This window comes from Podarcis pityusensis (assembly GCF_964106645.2).
Source record: "Podarcis pityusensis genome assembly, chromosome: 10".
Taxonomy (NCBI): domain Eukaryota; kingdom Metazoa; phylum Chordata; class Lepidosauria; order Squamata; family Lacertidae; genus Podarcis; species Podarcis pityusensis.
In genome coordinates this window covers 43,479,401-43,487,407 of record NC_138035.1, presented here as the reverse complement: position 1 = coordinate 43,487,407, position 8,007 = coordinate 43,479,401, and positions in this window count along the sequence as shown.

The window sequence follows — 8,007 nt, the reverse complement described above, 5'->3', positions numbered from 1 at the left end:
GTTCTGGCTGCTCACAGGGGGTGCCATTGTCATTATAAGAAAACAAGGGATGCATTCATGCGGACACCTCTTTTTCTAGAAGAATAGCACTGGTTGTAGAAGGAGGGATTACAGTGGTACCTTGGTTCTCAAATGCCTTGGTACTCAAACGCCTTGGTTCCCAAACGCCAAAAACCCAGAAGTAAGTGTTCTGGTTTTCGAACGTTTTTCGGAAGCCGAATGTCTGTTGCAACTGTCGGCTATTGTTTCCGGGGTGCCTGCACCAATCAGAAGCTGCGCCTTGGTTTCCGAACATTTTGGAAGTCAAACGGACTTCTGGAACGGATTAAGTTTGGCGCTTTTGTTTTTGCTATTTGTGTGTTTGTTTTTGAGGCTTTTTTGGTTAATTTGTTTTTGTGACTATTTGGAATCCAGTTCAGCTACTGATTGATTGATTGTATGACTGTGGAAATGGATAAAAGCCCCCATCCAAACAATGACTATCATCAGTGCAGGTAAGGGAATTTTTTTTTTTAATTTTTATCATCTACAATACTGTCTTATTTAGTCTATAGTACAGTACATTGATTATTGCTTTCATTTTATGGATCAATGGTCTTGTTAGATGGTAAAATTCATGTTAAATTGCTGTTTTAGGGGTTGTTTTTAAAAGTCTGGAATGGATTAATCCATTTTACATTACTTTCTATGGGAAAGCGCGCCTTGGTTTTGGAATGCTTTGGTTTTAGAATGGACTTCCAGAACAGATTAAGTTTGAGAACCAAGGTACCACTGTGTTGGTTTGTTTTTGTTCATATTTCTATTATGTATTTTGTGCTTTTTATATTGAAATTTTATGTTGTGAGCCGCCCTGATATCAACGAGTATAGGGTGGTATAGAAATCATCGTCATTGTCATTGTTGTCATTGTTGTCATCATCATCATCATTGTCATCATAACAGGTAAGGAGACAGTGATAACATATCCAGCCTGCTGCCACCTTTGTTCTGACTTTGCTTTTGTGATTACAGCAAAGGCATGATCCAAAGGCATGAAGAATTCTTTCCCTTCCCCCTTGCCCCCCAGGGAGAAAAAGCAATTGGAAATGTTTCAGCTGCTTTATGTCTTTAGGTCAGGGCTGCTGTGAAAGGCCACCTTTGTGGCAACTGCAGTGGTTACTGATTATCTGCTCGGCACGATTTGTGGTGCTAGTTTTGATTTATAAAGCCCTTTATGGCCTGGCTCCAGGATATTTTAGCTAGCACTTCTCTCCATATGAACTTTCACAAGCTATATAAAATATATATTGGAAAGTTCCCACCTGCCCCTTATCTGTAGAGAAATGCGGATGTCAGCTTTTAGGCACAATTCAAGGTGTGGGTGATAACCTTAAAAATGTCCAGGCAAAGTTATGGTGGTCAGCCAGTCATGCTTTTTCTTAGCAAGGGAGATGTGGCTGTGAGTAGATAACTCCATACCCCTCCTATGGCCTGGAGGCTAGTTACAGTGCAATTCCTAGCCTCCAGGCCATAGGAGGGGCATAGGATAAGCCGAGAATGACTCTATACTGGCAGGGAAGGCTGAGATCCCAAAATTTGTGATCCCACTCCAAACCTGTGCCAAAGTTTTTGGAGTGAATTGGACAACGTTGGGTTTTTGGCTGATACCTATGATCCATAACTTGAGTATCAATTACTCAGTTTGGGGGCACTGCAAAATGCTGGGGGTTAGATTTGCTGCAAAATGACTGTAAAACTTTGGCACAGGTTTGGAGGCGATCCCAAGTTTTGGGGTTTGTAGTTAATGAAGCTCACACAGGCTGCACCAAGCAGAAAACCCTCAGAATGCAGAAGGGCACCATTGGCCCTGGGCCAATCTCTGATGCTTTATGCTACTTGCTCCACCAATCTGTTGCATGTTCCCATATGTTATCCTAATTCCGTTAGTAATTGCAGCCATTAATTATAACAATCAATTACCTGGATCTTTTAAAAGAAAAATACAGGGCACAAGGGAAAAGTCATCCTCCCCAAGCTTCAACATGATTTGCTAGAAACCATTTCTATAAGGAATGATTCATGCATCCTGCAGCATTTAATTTCCCTGGCTAGCAGCAAAATCCCATTTAGAACCAGGAACAACCATTAAAACAAAATAAGTTTAAAATGTGTGCCTTTATCTAGTGCTGAATCTGTGAGAATATTGGCAAGAATTGTTCTAAAAGTCAGCTGTTGGACTTTGGCCTTGACGTTTCAGCATGATTTAGTTTAATATGCTGCTAGTAGACTGTTTCAGCACAAGGAAGCAATAAGAAATATCGTTGAGAGCTATTGAAATCTTGTTGAGAGCTATTGTTTCATACTCCCTAAGCTCAATGAGCAAGACTATGATTGCATTTACTCCACATTTGTGCTAAAGGAAGTGAGCAGAAGACACTCACATGCTTGTGGTGCTCCAAGCAAGCCCTGCTCTCAACAAACGGAAGGCACTGAAGAATTTCCAGAATAAGTAAGACTCCTAGTGGGCTAGGTGACCAGAGATAGGAGGTGATGAATACCTTGCAATTATGCTAAGAAGCGTTAGCGTGGTATAGCGGTTGGAGAGTTGAATTAGGACTGAGGCGACCCAAGCTCCAGTCCATGTTAAGGTCAGAAAAGTCACTGAGTGATCCTAAGCCAGTCATCATCCTTTAACCTAGCCTACCTCTCACGAGTTGTTGTGAAGGTAAAAGCGGAAGGAGAGAAACAGCCTGAAAGAAGGGTGGGGGAAAGATGTGATTAATGCCAGCTGAAAATTGTTTGATCCAACAGGCGTTCTCTGTGGACACACAGGGTTATGAGAAAGGTGGGTTAGAGCTGGCAATGTCTCATTTCTAAACCTTCAAATGGATTTTTTAATGTTCATGTTAAGAAATTGCAGAGTGTACCGTTGTACTTCTCTGGAACTACCATTTCCAATCAGCTTTCATTTTTAGAAGTATTATGGGTGGGCCATAATCCATACAATATGTAGAAAAGATTTTTTTTAATAGGAATGCTGAGGTCATCTGACATTCTTTACTTAATATGTTTTATATTCAGAGCAAACAGTTGAAAGAAACCAGTTCCAACTCCTCTCCGTTTGCAGAGCTGACATACCTTAAGGCAGTATAAAAACATTTGATGTACAAGATCCATTGAAATGAATGGGCTGAGTATAAACAGAAGAGTTCTCCTCCACAGATCTGGTCCTCTTCAACCCTGCTCACTGAGGATATGTTCTCAGTGGATGATGTCCCCCAGTGAGTAGAACCCCTTCATTGATTTGAATTGAATATACGTTTGGTGCCAAAGTAGTCAGGGGGAAACACATCCGTGTGCTGGCAGAAGACCATCATAACCCAAATCTGAGCATAGCACATGATTTTGTTTGCCCATAGCTGACTTATTATGATAAATAATGTGCTTTGGCTCTGATACTCAACTATAGGTGTTGAGGACCTGTGGGGCTCCATGTATTGCTAGACTACAACTAGCTACAGCTAGTTGGGTGAAACTCTAGACTAATTCCCAAACACTCTATAAGTCAGAACTGCCAGGGAAGCAGAATTTTATTCTGTGATCTTTTCATACAGTAAGCAGCATCAACTGATCATTGTTTAACTTGGTCTGTTGTTTGTAGCTGCCCTGTTTGTTTGATGGTCCATTTTATACGTAGTGTTACATTTTATGAATCAGTGGGTTATTTTTCTGTTATGTTTTGTACCCTGCCCTGGTCTTCATATAGATGAAGAGTGGGTCATAAACATTTGCTACAAACCAACCAACCAACCAACCAACCAACCATAGGAATGCGGGTGGCGCTGTGGGTTAAACCACAGAGCCTAGGACTTGCTGATCAGAAGGTCGTTTCTGTGCGCTGGTCTGGTTAGTCATGCCAGCCACATGACCCGGAAGCTGTACGCCGGCTCCCTCGGCCAATGAGCGCCGCAACCCCAGAGTCAGTCACGATCGGACCTAATGGTCAGGGTTCCCTTTACCTTTACCTTAACCAACCAACCAACCAACCAACCAACCTCTGAGGCATTCAACTTTTCGCTCAGAGGAAAAGCTTATGGCTGTAACTGCTTGATTATGGTGCATCACATTATTAAACAACTAAAATTGGATCAGTGGACCTGATAAATAATTGCAGCTTTAAGCAGAGAGGACAGAAACTTGGCCCACGCTTGTAGCACAAATACATTCCAAACCTTCTCTATATTCTCCTTGTAACCCAACCCCCAAAGTGCTCTGGGGAAACTATGATAAATCTTTACACATTTGGAAGCCTGAATGCATTATCTTATGGCTGCTCCAAATTCTAAACACAAATCGGCTGCTCCATGCTGAGCCTATTTATTTCAGTTCTTTGGAGACTGATAGTCTCATAGAATATATGTCAGGAGAAAGTTTTTTATTTTTTATTTTAAGCATATTGAATTTTGAATTGTTCACAAAACATGAAAAATTGCAAGTTTCTTACAGAGTGGAACAATGAGAAGTAATCATTTGTGGCCTGTTCTTGCTGCTGGTATGTTCGCAATCAGAGAAACTGAAGCTTGTTGGAATATTTTAGCATGGCGGAGACAGAATTTATGCTGCAAGGGTTTAGAGATATGGTAACACTGTGACATTCACATTAGTTCACCTATTTGTTCAGAATCTGGAAAAATGCCTGAGCAGAATTTGCTCAATTTCTCCGTTTACACTGCTTGGAGATGTGCATTCCTATCTGTATTCCACTGCCTCTGAAAATGTATGTCCCCCTCTCCTTGTATTTTATTGTACAAATGGGGACTGCATTGATGACTCAACTCCAAACGCACCTTGCAATGCAGATGAGCATCTGGACATGCATATGCATCCCACAACAAAGGAATCAGCATACAAAAGCTATTTTTGTAGCTTTAGCTAACTGGGAGAGGAACCAGAGATCAGTGCCCTGTGTAGACAATGCTAAGTGAGATGGTCTGACTCAGTATAAGGCAGGTGTTTTATTCATGCCTCCTTTGCTGGATTAGAGCATTGGAATGCATCTTCCACATTAGTTATGACAGCCAAGTGATCCTCTAGTACAGCAGAATTTGAGACATCTGGATGTATGTATGTGATTCAAACCAGCACTGGGCTCAGAATATTTAGAAAAATGATCCTCAAGAAATCATAACCCTCCATAATTGCAAACACAAGAAAGCCCAACATTGCAGAGGGCAAGCTTACTGCGATTCTGGAGAGACATAATATGCATGTAATAAATTATATGTAGGATCCCCACAGTGGAGGAAGGAAATACAGGGCCTTCTTTGTGGTAGCCTCTTCCCTGTTGTTGTTTTAGAGATAGCCGAGCAGTGTTTCATAAGGGCTTTGACATTGATTGATTGATTGATTGATTGGCTGGTTGCCTTTGTTCTGTTGGTTGTGCTGATTCTACTGCAGTTTACTGTGGCTGGTTTATTGATTTGATTTGTCAGATTTATTGGATGCTGTTTTATTGTTGTATTTTGTAAACCCCAACATATATATTTGACTATCAGCATAAAATACTTAAATTAATTAATATATTTACTGCAGCATAGAACTTTAGCAAGCAATCTCAAGTTCTTCTACATATGTAAAGACTTAGAAATCCTTTCTTACAGTTTATTTTTCTTGGGTGCTTTAATCATGTTTAAAGGAAGGACATGTTGATAAAGAAGGGACTCTAAAAGTCAGGCATATTTACTATCAAAGTTCTTATGTGAAATGTACTTTCTAACATTTTCCAACATTTTGCAATTTATGCAAAAGGAGACAGTTGACTATTAAGTTGGTGCTTAATTATAGCCATTCAAGTTTTGATTCCTGTGTGAGCAGCTGCACTGCTTTATTATAAATTTGATGACCCTGTCATAATGTGTGAGACTTTAGAGGTTTCCAATGTCTTCATCAGTTCTCAAATTGATTTATGGGTTATTGCTGACGCAGCCCATGGCTTCACCTACAGCACCAAGGAATGTTATTATATAGAATCAATGGGCCAATAAAATGGGGAATGAAAATAAGAGATGCAGAAGCATTCTGCTACATTCAGTTCGTTTGAATGAAATTAGCTGAAATGTTTCCAAGCACAGGCAAGCACGAATATGCTACTTTCTGTACAGATTGCACAAACGCTCTCCTGGAAATTGCATTAGGAGAAGCAATTTGGTGCTACTAAAGTCCAGACTAGACTATTAAGTAGTTCCCCCATCCCCACGTCACAAAAATCTCTTGGTTTCAGATTTCTTTGTGGGAGCAGTTTCAAGCAAACTATGTTTTGGTGGGTTAGAGAAATGATAATCTCGCACTGGCTTTTGTTACAGCTGAATTCAAACCATTGCAAGCACTCTAGGTCACATAGGCTGTGCAAAACTGGAGGGGGTATACCCCCAGCTGTAGGAATGCAAAACCCATAGAACTCCAAAAAAAGTTGATGGGCATGGTGATTCAAATAGCGTGCATGCAGTGTCATGTGATTTGATTATGCAAGGTGGGGCTTACTGTTGTTAACCTGTATATTACTAGTCACCGTATCTGTTTGCTTTAAAAGAGAGCTCAAAAGCTTATCCCAATTTTGTGACGTTTTGGTTGGTATTTATTTATTTGCTGTTCAATGCCAAGATTGGCTTCTAAGTGGTTTTCAAAGTCCCATACAAACAAAGTTCTTCCCCCAATTATGAATTTTAGAGGTTTCCCCCCCTTATGGACCAGCATGGGCTACTTTTGCTTTTCATTTTATTATTAATAAAAAATATTTTTATTATTATCAGGAAATAAAGCATGCACAAAGAAATGATTGCAATTGGTCTGAGGCTTAGAGGCTTAGAGCTGCAGGGTAGCCAAAAGAGATGTTGCTAAAAATTATAGAGAGATACCCAGAGATACCCAAACTAGGATGTTTCTCTGCCCTTTTAAAAATATGCATGGTTAGTTTTCTAGTCACATAAGCACTACTGCCATCGTGTGGTGAGCCAAGACAAATTCTTTGAATCGGGAGTGGTACAACAAAAAGAGAACAGAACTCTTGGAAGCCTCATGTCTCATTTGATTAAAATACTCATGCCCAATATCTAGAACATACACGCACAATTAACACAGGCCTCAAAACAACGGCGATGTTGCAGTTTCATACTTCAGGGAGCTTTTCTTGTCAGGTATTAGATCTGCCAACATACATGTAGGGTGACTGTAGGCCAAACTAAACCAAATGTTTACAGCACATGACTTCTCCCAAGGAATCCTGGGGGTTGTAGTTTGTTAAGGGTGCTGAGACTTGTAACTCTGTGAGAGTAAAACTACAGTACCCAAGATTCTTTGGAGGAAGTAACGTGCTTTAAATATATTGTGAGTATGCAGCCTATGGGTTAAGAAACATTGTTCAAAGAAAATGGGCTGCACTTCTTTGACAAGTCTTATGTGTTCTTTGCCTAGGTTTTTTTTAGGACCATTATGTAACTCAGTCTATGCTGCTGGCAAAAACTTGACTGTCCGTAGATATATATTGTTATAGGACTTGTAGATGCTAGAATTTAATTAAGGCTTGTGTGTTAAAGCTGTGTATCAGACCCCCAAGTCTTAGAATGTAATCAAAGCTAGTGTGTAGTAGACACTTCTAATCCTTAAATTAGCATGTGAGGAAGACTAATTCCATAGGCAAGCTTCCTAAATTGTGTATTAGACACTTCTAGGCCTAGGAAATTAACATGTATGATTATTTCCTTTGATGAGTTAGCCTGGGGTAATGGGTCCTTAACAAAAGAGGATTAAAGGGGAATCTGGCCTCTCCCAGTGTTACAAAAAGCAGGGGAATAGCTTAGCAAGAGATGTGGCTTGAGGGAGCAACGCAAGTGGCAGGGCAAGGATGCTGCTGTCCGTATGGGAGAATCAGGGACCCTCTTGGGTTGTATATACAGTCATACCTCATTTTGTGATAGGTTCATGTTGCGTGTTTTTGGGTTGTGAACGCGCATGCACAGAAGCGTTTTGCAC